Here is a 16,915-nt window from a genome sequence, read left to right as displayed (position 1 = left end):
CATCTGTGATAAGAGAAATATTTAGTTTCAGGTCCAAAACTGAAAAAGAGTCTCAGACCTGAAACAATTGTTTCTCTTTCCATAGATGCTGCCTGGTTTGATGAGTTTTGGCCACATTTTCTGGTTTTATTTCAGATTTCTAACATCAGCACCTTTTATTTTACTTTCTATGGGTGGCCTGTCTTGTCTTGTCACCCTTGCAGCATCATCCTAGAATGGTTCAGTGGAAGGGGTGGACATCCTAAAGAAAGAAATATACAAAGTGCAAAATCAACCTGATGCTTGCTGTAAAATGGGGTGGTGTTGATGTCAGGCTAAAGGGTCAACGACACACACACACACACACACACACACACACAGATAAATTGTCCTGTGAAAGCGAAATAAAAAACTGCAGATGTTGCTGACTTCTCAAGGTCAAAACCCTTCATCAGAGCTGGAAAAGAGAATTTTATAAATTGGTTTAATTATTAGAAATGCTGGGGAGGCCGGATAAATGGAATATCTTAAATATGGTAAAATAACATAACCATCATAACTTACACAAATTTCCCTTGTAACCAGTTGTTGTCATCTGCTTCTGTTCTGATCTAAAGAGTAGGTATTTGGTTGAAGGGTCAAAGTGAGATGAAGTGTCCATCCAACCTCTGAGAAATAAGAGTCAGTATCTCTGAGAGGTTGAGAGGGCTAAGTGGGTTGGACAGGAGGAAATGGATGAGAGGCAGAGTGTTGTCTTGGAGGAAAGATTCTGTGAGTAGTTCCCCACGTCCTTCTCACAGCGCAGTTTTTTTTTTTACGAGGCTAAGTTGCAAGCTCGACACTCAACCCAGCACGGGTGGAAAGCGTGCCCAGGAGTGGCCCAACTGGATTCAAACTTGGGAACCTTCGCTCCGGAGTCCGGTGCTGATGACACTGCGTCACCAGCCAGCCTCTCACCTTTACGTCTTTTTAATTTGGAGCACCATGGTAGCGTATGGTTAGCACGACGCTATTACAGCTGTTCTGTAGTCAGAGTTCAATTCCAGCACCATCTGAAAGGAGTTTATATGTTCTCCCCACGAACGTGTGGATTTCCTATAATTGCTCCAGTTTCCTCCCACAATCCAAAGACGTACAAGTTAGTTAACAGGTCATTGCAAATTATCCTGCGGTGAGGCTAGTGTTGAATAGGTGGGTTGCTGGGCAGTGCTGCCCGTTGGGCCAGACAGTCTTCTTCCGCACCATCTCTAAATCAAATAAAAATGAACCTCCCCAGTCAGATCTGCAGTGGCAGTTCAGAGATGAAGAATATTTTGTGGTGAATTATCTTGTCTCTGGGTGGATTCCAAACTGATGCAAAGTACATTAAGCCAACCAATAGAATACTCTGCAAAATATACAACCATCTGAAGGTTTTCCCTTTCTCACATTCTAACGTTGCTAACACATTTGGCCCTAATGAACACCTAGCACTGACAATATTTATCAGAATTATTTGGGACGCATCATTTTCTCTGTCCCCCAGTTTTCTCCCAAAGCCACTAATAGTTTCAGCGATGGATTCAGTAGGACCACCAGTAATCCACCTCTTTCAAGAAAGATGGTATTTATTCCTCAATGTTATTGGAACAGATATTTTCCCTTCCAGTGGAACTAAGCTCAAGCAATTCTAACAATGATTGTTTGAAAAAAAAAATCAGGGATTTTCATGTGTCATTGTTTCTATGATGTTGCTGTTTGGGGATAAGTTGATGGAGACAAATGAGTGAATTGGGAATTGAGTAGTCCAACAGTTATCAGTATACTTTGGGAGGCAGCTGAAGCAGACATTCCTGAGGTCTTTCAGGCAAAGATATAATCCACTGGTGCCAAAATCAAGAGTGTTGCCATTTTCTGCTCGTCATTCTGATGAAACGGGTTGCTGATTGTGGCAAGACCGTGGTCCAAACATTTTGTCAAGAGCAGGACAACTCTCAAGTTATCCTTCTTTACTCTTTCTGCTGGCCAGGCTTTATTGAAAAAGGTCTCATTTTAGACCCCGGGCATTCAGGTCACCTTGGAGAATTAATTTGTCTTTCATTGGAATGTAGACTACAGCTTTTGTTCAAGGTTGGACTAGAAGTTTTCTTTGGCTTTAAACAGAGTTATCAAACTTAGGGGATGTGTACTACTGAGTGAGGAATGTTGGTCCTATGTTAATGTAGGGTGAAGCAGGCTTTATGAATTCCACAGAAGAGTTGTGGATATATTTCATTAACTGTGAATAACTTAAGTCCTGAAAGTGTAACAGATATACCCAAACATAAATACTGTGGTATAAGAGCAGCTCAAAGGATAAATATCATGCAGCAGCTGAATAACCTCCCAACAATCCCAAAGCCTTTTAAATTTCAGTAGCTCTGGTTAAACTTGAGACAGGTGATGAATGCTGGCATTGCTAGCAATGCACACAACCCCTGGATAAATAAACAAAATGAGAAGGATATACAATAATGTTGGGAGTTTCACTGTAAAATTGCAGGGAATCAGAGATAGAACAGAAATTTAACTGAGATCAAAGTTATAAAATATTGCAAAATAATTTCCCAAGTTGGAACACTCTATAGAAAGGGAAGGTCCATTTACAGATAAATCAATCTTAAAAATACACTCAGAGCAGAGCACCAAATTCATTTTGTATTCATTTTCAATCCACATCTCAACAATCTCAATCTTCCCTCCTAAGAGTCATGACCAGAACTACATTCTTCTCTCATAAAAGTATAACTGCGCAAGGGAAATTTTCTCTTGAAGAAGCAAATGCAATTAATTTTTCAGTTACAACAAGCAGCTCACAAAATCAATTTTCAGCAGAACTGTTAGGGAAAATAACCAAATATGAAGGACCAGTTAGAAATTAGAACTCTCTTTTCACGGTGACACTTTGCATTCCATTACTCTGATTTATTTTCTTGCAAAAGGAAATACATCAATATATCCAATTCAATTCTGAGAGACTTGCTGTTTGTAAAATTAGTTTTGGGAACATCTTAGTTTAATAAGTTGCTCAAATAAATTTCATAAGGCCCTCTAGAATTGCTTTGAAAGTCATCTAGCATTTTCTCATACGAACTTCAGAACGCATTTCATTTAAAATGTCCGTTGCTAAAATGATAAAACACATACATTTTTATATAAAGCCTATTGTGATCAGACCTTTCAAATCACTAGGCTAATGAAATCATTTTTAAGTGGAAAATCAACAAATATGCACACAATAAGTTCCCAAAAACACATCTACGATAAAGACAATTTAACCCGATTTTTAAGAATTTGCTTTTTGATTTAGGTAGCAGAGTTCCATGGCTATTCATCATAAGGATACCCAGAGATCTGTAGCATCTATTTAACAGCACAGTTAGGGCCTTGGTTTAACATCTTATTAAAAAAAGTAGCATATCAGTGAGTGCACATCTCCTTGAATATTACTTGGGATACAAAACAAGGATATGGACTTAAACCCACCACCTTCTGAATTACAAGCAAGACAATTCTGTAGTGCAGCTAATAGAACCTCCTCCTCAGCGCCAGATATCCAGCTTCAATCCTGAACTTGGATGCCTTCCACGTGGAGCTTGCACGATTTTCCTGTGACCAACTCGAGTGACCCTAGTACTGTCTATGTGGTGCTTGCATGTGTTTTATCAAATTGTGCCAACTCCCTTAAGTGCTCGGGTTCCCCCCACAAAGATGTGCAGATTGGTAGATTGATTGACCACTATAAATGACCCCTAGTGTGTAGATGAGAGGCAGAATCTCAGAAAAGCTGAAGAGACTGTGGGGAGAATAAAATGGGGTAAATGGAAAATGGGTGTTTGTGCTTGGCAGAGACCTAATGGGCTAAAGAACGTATTTTCATATTTTATCTATGACCAAATTTTCTGCCCTTCTGTCATGAGAGTATATGCCAACATCATATCAATGTTACATTGATCTCTGGGGGATAAAATCCTATTTTTTAGGTGTTCAACTAATTCATTATTTCCAAAATTTCATACGATGCAAATTTTGTAACAATCAAAGCACTCCCTACAAAAGGGACTACTCCAATCCATGCACCATGTGTTTGTTAAGGATTTGTCTCAGTATTCTGACAGGTAGTTCCAACTGTACCACAGAAAGCATCCATCCTACATGCGTCACAGTTTGGTATGGTAACTGCTCTGGCCAAGACTGCTAGAAAATGCAGAGTTGTGAATACAGCTCAGTCTATCACAAAAAAACAGCCTGCCCGCTATTAACTCCGTCTGTACTTCCTATTGCCTCAGAAAAACGGCAAACACAATCAAGGACCCCCCCTCCCCTATTCCATTGAAAAGATAGAAAAGCTTGAGAACACGTACCACCAGGCTCAAGGTCAACTTTTATCCCGCTGTCATAAGACTCGTGAAAGACCTCATAATGTGAAAAGATAACTTCTTGATCTCACAATCTACCTCAACATGACCTTGTTGATTCGAACTTTCTCTGCAACTGCAAAATTTTAATTTGAATTCTGTTTTGTCTTCCTTTTGAACTAGTGTATCTCAATGTATTTATGTGCGAAATTATCTATCTGGATGGCATGCGAACAAAAGTTTTCATTGTATCTTGGTGTATGTGGCAATTATAAACCAACTCCCCATTAACAATTTATGTTGTCAGCAACAAGTTTGAACAGCACAAATAACACCCTTGCTCCCAAGGCCAGAAACCACAGCATTAGTCAACCCACATCCAGAAACTTTCAACCAATCACAAAGCCCCAACTTGTTTGGAGCTGACGTATCAACTCCCTTTCCCTCACCACAGATGGTGCTTGACCTGAGTCCATCAACCGTGGTTCCATTCTGTAGGTACCTGGATCTATGTACTAAATGTAAAATGTACATCTCACTTTTTTTGTGGAATATCCTCATTCAGCAAGTGTAACCATGAACTTCTACTTGCCTGTCACTTTACCTCTCTGACCCACTCCACTCTGGTCTTGCACTCTCATATTGCATCAGTAAAGCCCAATTCATGTTCTAAGAACATCATGTTTCAGCTGGCTTTAATTTAGCTTTCAGAAATCAATACTGACTCTGAATTTTAGATAACAACTTCTGCAACATCTTTTGTTGCCTGTGTCATTGTCAACCACTGATACTTTTTTTCATCTAAATCCATGAAATCCCAGCATCTCACTGACCTTACACTTGGCATTTTCCTTCACATTTCAATTTGTCCGAAACTTAAAACTTCCTTTACCTTTAAAATGTGTTCATATTCTGGTAAAAGGTCATCAATCTGAAATACTAATTCTCTCCAGATTCTCTCCAACCCCAGTGAGTATTATTGGCAGTTGTGTTTGTCATGTAACACAATATTTTGCATCTTTCTAAATGTAGTCTTCTCTTCAATATTGCTCAATTGGATATTTTAACAAGCCCAATTTAACTATTGCTTATATTTTCTCTGGGAGAAATCAAAAGCAAGATGTTCTAAGCATTAACCTAGAAAAATGACCAATCATGTGAAACTCCAATCACACTTAAACAAACTTTCCCAGTTGTATCCTGACTGGTTACATCGTGGTCTGCTGTGTCAATTCCAACGCATAGAAATGCAAGAGGCTGCAGAGAGTAGTGGACACAGCTTGGTCCATCACAGGCAGAGCACTCCCCACCAGAGAGAGCATCTACCAGAGAGAGCACTGTCTCAAGAAAGCAACATCTACCATCAAGAATCATCACAACCTGGGCCACGACCTCTTCTCAGTGCCAACATCAGACAGGAGACCAGAATTCTTACACCACAAGTTCAAGAACAGCTACTTTCATACAACCATCAGGGTCTAGAACCAGCCTGCATAACCCGAATAGCAACGGAACACTAAGGACTATCTCTTGCACTACTATGCACTCTGTGTGTTTTGTTTTGTACTACCATCTTATTTTTACACACATTTTTCTGTCTTATATAACTTATGTATAATTTATATTCCATATATTATCTGTACCTATGTGTCTGTGATGCTTCTACAATCCAGTTTTCCATTTTATCTGTAACTGTTACATGCTCAAGGAGATCTGTTTTTGTGTGAGAATGCTGTAATGGTCTTTTGGAGGTCACCTGATGTGATTTTCCCGCCGTTGTGAGGTCACATGATGACATGTGCCCCGTGACTATATAAGGGTCGACTCAGGTGACGCAGTAGGGATTTTGAGTTTGTAGATTTCCAGGTAGAAGGTGTTGTGCCTCCGTTTCTGTTGCATGTTTGCTTTTGTGACGCAGTTTCATTTTTAAAACGGAAGGAGCGTTCTCTTACAAGATTTGTATTATTGAACTGGAAATTTGTGGCTGGAAGTGCCAATCTACTCAATTCCGACAGTTTTGAAGGGAGAGTGAAGAATTCGTCGAAGTGAAGGATCGAGAGAAGTCGGCATCGGTTTGGCAGTTTAATAAAGGATCGATCTTATTGAGTCTTCGTTGAAGAGAAGCTGCATTGAGATAATTCTTGTAAAAGCGCAATGAGTTCATGCAAAGGCTTTCTCTCTCTCTAAAAGGAATTTAAGGTCAGTCGATTTAAACTGTTTATTTTCAGCATCGGGAATCCTGTGGACAGAACCGGCAGTAAAGGTGTGTCGGTGAAGAAATCATTCTCCAGAGAAGTCTCTCCCAATTGAATGTGTAAAACTGTTGGACTTTTGAAGTTATCGCTTTAAGAACTGTATCTGACTGTATCGCTTTAAGAAACTGTTTCCGCATTTAACACTTTAACAGCCAGAGCCCAGTGGAGTTGATAAACGGCTGCGTACCTGTTTAATCTCCGGTCAAAGTTTTCCTTTGTTTTTTTTTCTCCTTATCGCTTATACGTGTTTAATAAATGTTTGGTTGTTTTTACAAAACCAGTCTCGATTAATATTCATTGTTGCCGGTTACGTAACAGTAACTCACCTCACAGTACTTGTGCACATGACAATAAATTTGACTTGACCTGACATATCTGCAACTAAAATGCAATAGCATCACCTATCAAGTTACACCTGTCATCTAATTTACTGAGTAAAAAATACATGTGGTACAAACTTGAAGTTATGAAAAAACATAATTCTACTCATGCTGCTAAGAAGTGTTCAACTGGGGATTGTACTTAGCTCACGTTTCCAGGCACACTTCCCAAATCCCAATTACTATATTGTTTATTAATTTTGCTTGACATCTTTCACAGAGAACACATCAAGTTTTGCTCACCCACTCATTTTATAATACAAAATTTGATCTGCTCAGTGCCACGTCTCCATTTAGATTGAATTGTTGAATGAGCAGTTACATTGATACAAACCTACATCAACCGTATTTTAAAAGTTACCATTCAGAGTGACGTAGTTCTGAGTTAACAGGGCAAGGGGCACAGTTCAACTGACTGAACATCAGCACTTTCCGGAGTTCAGGTCAGTGTCGAAAAGTGATGCTTTTGAGTTGCATGGGAGCACCATCTTGTTCGTTCCCCTCAACATTCTAAGCTGAGTATGTAATGATAATTTATTCATCACACTGATTCAAAATCCAAGTCAGAATCTTTGACCTCTCTCCAGAATAACACTGAAGTGAGAGGCATATTTTATTTTCACTTGAAGTGTCCCAAGAAGGTGACTCATCATCACTACCATCTCAAATGCAGTAAGAGAGTACCTATAACTTCCATAACCCAAAAATAAATCATTTTTAAATTTGGTTTTGACTTGGCATGACAAACAAGGTCCAGGGACTGGGTATGACTCCTCAGAGCAGAAAAATAATAGTAAAATAATCCAAACAAACTTTTTGCCATTCCTAATCGTATCTTACCCCTTTCCAAAGAGTCGTCTTCTGCAGGCGTGCCAAACAAAAATTGATATTTAGCCTTTGCAACACTCTGTGCGTGTGGAGAAGTCTTGTTGATCCAGACAAATGTCTCAGTCTGAGGAGGAAGACAAGAGCAACAAAATTAGACAAACACAAAAATAATTTATTTGGTTAAGCACTTTTCGTGATTTCAGAACAGCCCAAAGTCTTGGACTGCCAGTGATCCTTATTAAAATATAATCATTGTGGTAATGTAGAAAAGATACAGAAAACATCTGTAAGAAAGCTACACATACTTTCGAAATCCCAGTTGTCACCAAACTCAAGCCTGGGGGTATTCCTTAATAGTCATTCCCAACTATTTAAAAAGAATGCATACACACACCCTCACACATAAATGGAGACACACATGGTAAATAAGTATTTTTATAAGCAAATAAGTATTTTATAGCATATATACATACATGTGCAGGTATAGAGAGACATGCTTAAAATACATGTGTACACAAAGACAAATATACCAACACACCAGTAAACAAAATCAAACACAAACATACCGGAATACAGAAAGCCACTTAAGCTAACAAGCAGACACATATGCTATGGATTCACGCACACACACACACACACACACACACACACACACACTCACACAAGCAAGTATGCGCACAGATATATCCACAGTCATACACTTGCCCGCACAAAGGTAAACAGAGATATACATAAGCAAATAAGTATTTACACATATGCATGCAAACGCAACGAAACACCAATAATTTAAGACACATCTGAAGTTTCTTTTCTAATGTATTTTAAAGAGCTGGATGCAATTACTTTGATTACAGATGTCCCCCACTTTACAAAGGAATTGTGTTCCTAGAAAAGTCCATACCACAATTTTCCACAAAATGAAATACTGTCACCTCAGGAAACACAAGATATTTACTTTTTCTCACGTAGATTCAATGAGACTGAATTTTATTCCATTTCTCAAATCGCTGCACGATGATTTATGAATTCTTTAAAAACTGAACTCTATTACCTTAATGATTGTAATACGAGAGGTTTCTGTGTTAAATAGCCACAGGATGCAATTCCCAAAGGATGCTGAACAGGGTCTCTCTCTCAATTCTTTCTACTGTCTTTTAACAGTAGAACCCTGACTCCAAAGCAAGTTGCCAGCCCCCTTCACCCACCAATTCAGAAAAGGAAAAAAAATTATTGCCACGTCTGCAAAGTTCTGCCAAGTCCCAAGGATTTACTCAGGAGCGGAAACATTTTGCGGTCTTCCTCAGGGATTTTGCTCACATTAATGCTGATAAACTACTTTTTATATATAATTTGGCATTTAAATCTTTGTGCATGCATATACATAGGAAACTATTAGAAAATGTGAAATTGGACTTCTTTGCATCTGTTCAGTGACTGTAAAATAAACAATAGTTTTGGTTTTTGAAATGGTTTCTGCAAACTCTGTCAAAAATTGGCTGCATGCACTGCAAAGGAGCTGGGGCAAAAGGAGCCAGATTTATCCTGGTACAGTCCATCTGGGGATTATCGCCACTTGCAAGTTGCCTTCCAAGCTGCACACAATCCTGACTTGGAAATATATCATCATTGCTTGGTCAAAATCCTGGACCTCCTTCCTAACAGCACTGTAGACATACCCACACCTCAGCACTGACACAGTTCAAGAAGGTAGTTCTCCACCACCTTCTCAAGAGTAACTAGGGATGGGCAATTAAACACTGGCTCAGCCTGCAAATCCCATATCCCTTGAACAAATACACTGGTGGTGGCTGTAAATAGCAGCATAGCTCCGAGATCAGTAGGCAGAGACAAATCTTGCCAAACAAAAGCAAAACCAAATTTGACACAGAATGCTCCCCTTCTCCCACTTACAGAGATGAGTTTGCTTGGTCTCAAATCAGAAGAATAACCATCTGGGAGAAATATCTAAAGGTGGTGTGCATTAGCAAGCCACATGATTTACTGCTTTGAAGAAATGCAGACAGTAACTTAGGCTGTAAAATTAACATGGTTGTCTCACATTCAAAGAGTCATTTCTGCAAAGGAAGTAATCCTGATATTACCCTTGCCAGTTTAAAACAATACCACATTTCAACTTAAAGCCACAAAGTCATCTGGATCTTATTTTTTTGTCTGTTGCATATGGATCACAGTTACTTCATGTGATTGCTTTGTTTTGAGAATGGAAGTCTTTTCACACAGTCCAGTTCTTTACCTTATCACAATGATTGATTGGCTGATGCAACAACCAACACAATGTGAATGTTAATGGGCTGGATCATGCTGGCTACGGCTGGCAGTCCCAAAGAGAACAGTCCATGTCCGAAATAAATCCTGGACTTTCCAAAGAGCAGCTACAAGTCCAGAACTTAATTCACATCACTTCCTTTGTCAGCACACTCCATTGCCGGAGTCAATCTGAAGTCCAGAGATGAAAACTTGTTTACTGAGATTCCCCAGCATTGCAATGAGGAATCCTTCCCTCCTATCCTCTGTGTAATAAATCAGGGCATAGAACTGGAGAATCCATTCTTTTTTTTTACCCTACAGAATCAGAAATGGAAACTGATTCTTTAAAATATTGTTTGAACTGATTTTGTACTTTTTTCATTTCAGTTTTTTGAACAGTAAATTATTTAGAAACTCTTACATCAGATCTGAAAAGAGACAGTTCAGTCATTGCTTCGCCATCTCACAAAGCTGTCAGTTCATTGCAGGAAGTGGGGACTCAACCACACAGCACCTGGGGCTCGGGACCTCACCATGCTTTTCCAGACACGTGCAGGGTCAGGAGGCCAGCACATGATATTGGTCAGAACTTCAGTGTGAAGGATGACACGAATCTATTCCAGTCCTGTGAGCTCCCAGTTGGAAGATATAACCGACAGAGACATGCAGAAAGTGCATCCAGACACTGTGCAATTGACATTATTGTGAGTCATCAGTGGACTTCACTTTGGGAGCTATCATCAGATTATTATAACTAGGAACATAAACAACATGTTGGCCTTTGGAGGATTTAGCAAACGAGTAAAGACATCTTGCTCCAATTATATAGCGCCTCAATGCAACCACATTGGAACATATTATGGTTTCAGTAAAAGGACAAATATACTTGTGATAGAGAGAATACAACAAGGGTTCAGCAAAGTAATTCCAAGGACAGGAAAAAATATCCCTGAGGAAATATTAAGCAGATCCAGACCCGTACACTCTTGAATTCATAAAAATGAGGAATGATCTCACAGAAATATAGAAAATTCTTACAGAGAGTGACAGGGTAGATGGAGAGTTATTCTTTCCCCTGTCTGGTGATGGTCATTCAGGACCGAGAAGAAAATTCTTCACACAGATGTTGCAGTTGGACTGAGAAGACTTTGTTATTGTGTACACTCAAATATATTTTTAGCTATTAAATGAATATATAGGGTTTCTGCAGGAAAATAGCACCCTTCCATGATCTTATTGAATGATAGAACAGGCACTAGGAGCCAAAAAGCTACTCTTGCTCCCATTTCTTCTGTTCTTATGAACATACAACATACTGTAGTTGGGCTTTCCTCGGGAAGTGCTTGCTATCTTTTTTATTTAATTTTTGTTAAAAATTAATATACAAATAAGTACAGTGGACTCCAGTTAATTGGGACACATCGGGACCAGTACATTTTGGCCCAATTAAGTAGCCGCCAGAATTAGCCGAAGTTTCATGGAAATAGTTAAAAAGATATAAAAAAGACAAACTACCATTGAACTAAGTAACGAATTACATATTGAAATGAAACAGAATATATTAGAACACTACCAATTCCACTGCAGTGATACAAAACCGTGTATTGATTCCTAACAGTTATTGATGGACAAATTCATTGTGTTAGAATGATTCTTGGGTTAGGTCATTTACCTTTAGCAAATGGCTTTGGCTACCAGTCTTCTGCCTTTGAATATGTATTGTGGATTTTAATTGGAGTACAGGTCTGAACAATGGATTCCTAAAAGCTGTGAACCCCAGTCCAGATGATGCTGGTATGGATACGAATCAGGAGGTGTGAGCTTTGTATGTAGTTTCAAAAGAAAGCATTGTCTGTACTTAGCACATAAATATCGAGTCCCAGGTTGGGCCAGCAGACCTTTCCACGGAAAGCTTCTCCGTATGATGCCTGCTGTACCTCGTTTTGTTGAATAAAGCAGCAGTTTTGTATCTACCAGTACTTTTCTCAGGTGATTTCATTCACGCAACAACACAACATATGCTGCCATGTTCTTCTGATTGAAAATAAACCAAATCAGTACAGACACCTAGTGCAGATAATGGACTGCCTTCAAATAATGCTTTCGATGATTGCATCCTCCAAATCTTCATTTTCATTGTAACATTCAAAATAATAATAAATACCTTCCAACTCTTTGTAGTTCCTAACTTGTTGAAGTAGTGCAGTCATTTCAGTTTCAATCTTGGCTGTTTCTGGCATCTCCAAACCCAAACACTTGAAATCGCAGTAAGGAAAACAGTTCTGTATTATCTTACTGCTTATATCGCTCCACAATCAGTGGCAAAAATCATTGCATTTTGAACACAAGGACAGACAACTGACACTATTTAAAAACTCACGCGTAGTGTCAAACAGTGACACAAGTTCACACAACTAACACTAGTTAGAAACTGTTTGGCAACAATCTCCTATCCTAGTTCAGTGGCATAGGTGTCCCAAGTAAATGAATGGATTCCTGGCTATTTTCTTGATTAGTTTTTGTTCTTTAAGAGTAGTCTCAAATTAGCAGTTGCCCTGAAATACTGATAGCCCAATTAACCAGAATCCACTGTATTCCCTTGCAGAGTGTGTAATAGATATAGTAATATCCTGTATGCCACATGGTTCTAGATTTACAAACTGCAATTTACAACTTAAGGGCTAAATGCTAGAATAGAAAATTTCATAGTATTAGCTCCATTGCCAAAGGTATTTTATGGTAATTAACTGTACAAAGTAAAAGGTAAATGGCAAACTTAAAGAGAATTGTGAAATAATTATTTTATGTAGTATGTTGTTGAGAACTGGGCTATCTTTGAATGGACAATATTTGATAGTTTCTAGATGTGACTTTAATGAGGAAGTTCTTTCAAAGAGCTTAAAGGCACATTAAACCCAATGACTTTCTGTTCTCTGTGATTTAAACTAGAAATTTGTCTAGTTCAATAACTACTTTGGCCAGAATTAGATGAATTCAGTTGAGTAGTAATAGATATTCAAACACATTCTCCCTGCAAATGAGTAAACTCAGCACGGGTGCCCATTCAGGGATGCTATCTAGTGTTGCCTATTGCAAAGTGTGTGTGTGAATGTTGTTTGATGATGAAATCAGATTATGTACTGTACACGCAATTGATCCTGCTGTCATGCCCATGCTGATGGTTTGCTGACTATGGTGCGGAATATGCAACTGAGAGAACGTGTATTCAAATCTCCCCTAGGGCGAGTATGTCTTGCAAATGATTTCAACAAATTTCGTAATTTGTGGGCTGGTGCCAGATAAATACGAACTCTCCAAATGGCATAAAAACTCAAATGATTCAGTTAAAGAAATCTGCTGCTCCTAGCCTGGGTCTCAGCAGCCTGCATTTGGTCTCAGAGCCCTGTGGGACTGCTCTACCTCTGCCTCTGGAAAGATGGTGGCTGAACTTCCACATCAGTCTTAGATTTCCTCTCATTCCTATTGATTCCAATGTCCCCAAAATTTAACCAGACTCAGTTTTAAATATACTTGTCAACTGACACCACATTCCAGACGATTAAGGATTTTCTCCTCATTTTGCTCTACAAATGTTCAACGCTTATTGTGAAACCATCCTCTGTTCTAGATTCCCTGCCACAGGAAAAGTCATGCTCTCCTCACCATACTTAACCACTTAAAATGTTTCTACTTGTCTAAATGCTAGAGAATTTGGGGTTATTCAATCAATCATTCCTCCTGGAAGAACATCCATATCCTATGACTCACCCGAGTGAACCTATGCTATAAATATCAAAGTACTTTATTCCTTTGAGAAGATTAATCTTTCATCCAATGCTTTTGATGTGGTTTAACAAGATCCCATATATTGTTTGTCAATCACCATCAGAAAGGGGCCAGTATTGAATGTTCATCCCTAATTTACCCCTGAGGTTAGTGGTTTACCATTTCAGAGGGCAGCTCAGAGTCTGAGATCCCATAGGGGCTAGATTAGGAGGAAAACAGGCATCATTCCCAGAAAGTAGTTTGTGAATCAAATGGGAACAGCAAGATTTTCTGATTCTTATCTCCCATTCCTTCAGATATCTGCTAATTTTCTCCCCCTCCTACAAGCCAACTTTTGTGACTCTGTGTTAAGTTCCTCAGATCCCTCTGAAAATCCACCTTTACTAGTCTCTTACCAATTAAAAATGTTCTTCTGTACCATTCTCCAAACTCCCAATTTCATACTCCCACCCCCACTGCCAACTGCCACATACTTGCCCAATCACTTAACTGGTCTCTATTCCTTTGAAGTCTCTGTTTCCTCCACAGCTTAGTTTTCCACCTAGCTTTGCATTGCCAGTAAGCTTGCATACAACCCACTCAGTTCCATCCGCCTTGTCACTAATATATATTGCTGACAGTTGAGATCGACACACTGTTTCATGTCATATAATATTAATGTAGATATAAAATGCCACCCAAGGCATTAGAAACCAGAGAGAGAGGATGACTCAAGGACAAGGAATTTATGACTGGAGTCAGAAATCCATAAATTGCTGAAGGCTAGATCAGAGACATTCAAGTCTGGTGATCAAGAAAGTAACAAGGAGTCCAGGTACGATATATGGAAGACCATTTCACAGGCAAGGTGGCAATTCCAGACTAAAGCAACACAGAATACACTTGGATCAACACAAGATGCTCACCCGTTGTGGCAGGGCTTGAATACTATCACTTCTTATAAAGTTAAATCAAACAACATAGACGACAACAACGCATCATTTCCAGATAAGCTCAAAGCCTTCTATGCTCACTTTGACAGTCAAAACATGGAGGAAACATCACAAACTCCCACAGCCCCCAATGATCCTGTGTTTTCAGTCTCTGAGGCCGACGTGCAAACAGCAGGGGCGGCGCTAAGGTGTTGCTAGCTGGTGCTATAGCCCCAGCAGAAATTGCAATAGCACCAGCATAGCACCACCAAGAAATTAACTGAAATTTCACATACAAATTGCAGCTGCTTTGCTTTCTCTGTATAGTTTTGAATACAGCTTGTTTCTCCAGTTGATCTAGTGAAACAGCATCCCCAATTACCATAGCACCCACGCAGCAATAAAGTTATAAACTGTCAGATCCACTCTGCACGTCTGCTTATTCGTTCGTTGTCAATGTCTTGCCGTTGCAGTCCTCAAATCAGTTAAGCTGATCTAAGATCACTTAAGGTGGTGATGTCACTCACTCTCACTCACATGAGAGATTGATAGTATACATCCAGGCGCAGATCAGTGGTCTCGCAAGAATAACGGATGCCCCCCCCCCCCACACATACATTGTGCTTTTACAAGCTAGTGTGGGCCTGGCACGTGCATTACTTTGGCCAGCGTGAAAAATGGATCAATTTTTAGTGAGAAAGCGACCTCATCTAGAGGAATCAGTGGTGTCTCAGCCTGAGCATGTCTTAATTGAAAGTGACATGCAAAAAGATGTACGTGGGGATGAGGACGACAGCAGTTCATCGAAGGAATGTGAGGGTGAAGTAGAGGAACAAGAAATGGAGCAGGATTTGGAAAAGAACATGGATGAAGCTGCTCTTAGTGCGAGTGGGAATACTGTTAGCGATGTTAGCCAGCAGCCTGAGGAAGGACCCCATCGGCCAGCATTGAAAAAGTACCCTTCGCTGCTCGCAACAAGTTTGGCAATCAGCAAAGGAGTTTTATTCGTGGCTGGTTTGACTGACTAGAATATTCGATCACGAAAGATACTATGTTCTGCTTCGCATGCAGGCATTTCCTGTGTGGAGGACATGGGTTCCATTCTGAGTCTACTTTCACTGTCACCGGTTACTGCAACTGGCGGAAAGCTACAACAGCTTTCAGAACCCCCCCATGCAAGTGCAGCTCATAAGTTTGCTATGGAGGCATGGGCTAAATTCAGATTGAGAAAACAAGATGGTTCAAGATTCGGAAATATGCTTGACAAAGGACATGCAAACATTGTTCAAGAAAATCATGAGTATATGAGAGCTGTGGTTGAGTCTCCAGCAAGGACAGACAGTGAATGACACAGTGGAATTTCTAGCTCTAATGAGACCCTACTGCGATGCATTTATAGATTTATACAAACTAATCTGCATATCACTGACTCTACCTGTGACATCTGCCTCATGCAAATGGAGTTTCTCTTTCCTCAGACACCTCAAAAACTACCTAAGGAATAGCAGCAGCAATGCTCGGAACAGCAACTTGGCCCTGTTGGCCATAAACAGCCGGAAAACCAAAGCACTTGACATCCAGAAAATCATTGATGCTTTCACCACCAATCACAAAAACAGACAGACTGTGCTTCTCTGAAAACATCAATGGTGAGTGCAGTTGATTTTTTTTTAAATTTGGGCCAAGACTAATGCTGATTATTATTATTATCTTGTGGTGGATACCCCATAGTCCTTATGTTTCCTGCAAATCATAAACTATTACACTTAATGCTATTAAGCCTACTGGTTTTGCTTAGACTTCCAAGCGGTGATTCTGTTGATTTTTATTTTAAATTCAGTAGCCAAATTAATTGAGGTATTGCATTGTCAGAGAACGATTTGTCCAACTCCTGGTAAAGCCTTGCATCTGTTGTTTGCCTTATTTGAATTTAATAACAGTGTATCTTTTGGCATTGTCTATGTAGTGTGAATAGCAGTGGACATTGTGGGTTAGTGTTATGTTTTTCAGTTGAAAAGCACGCATTTGGTGCTGATTGCAGGATTGGTGCGTGATTCTCGTTGTGCACTGTGGGTCGGATGCTCTGTTGGTTTGTTTGATAATGCTCTGTGTAGCCCGGGTTGTCTCCAATG

At 39.6% G+C, this 16,915-nt stretch overlaps 1 protein-coding gene across 3 annotated transcripts in view; it reads right to left on the bottom strand.

The window, feature by feature from the left end:
* The window catches only part of psd3l (pleckstrin and Sec7 domain containing 3, like), a 423,076-nt gene that overhangs the window by 356,166 nt on the left and 49,995 nt on the right, over positions 1–16,915 (bottom strand). For all 3 annotated transcript variants that reach the window (XM_063046770.1, XM_063046769.1, XM_063046771.1), the window contains exon 2: positions 7,831–7,942. The gene's annotated coding sequence lies outside the window, so the exon portion shown is untranslated. The remainder of the gene's footprint in view (positions 1–7,830; positions 7,943–16,915) is intronic.

This window comes from Mobula hypostoma, chromosome 4, assembly GCF_963921235.1.
Source record: "Mobula hypostoma chromosome 4, sMobHyp1.1, whole genome shotgun sequence".
Lineage (NCBI taxonomy): Eukaryota > Metazoa > Chordata > Chondrichthyes > Myliobatiformes > Myliobatidae > Mobula > Mobula hypostoma.
The sequence above is the reverse complement of the archived record's forward strand: the minus strand, read 5'-3'. Positions and strand labels throughout refer to the sequence as shown.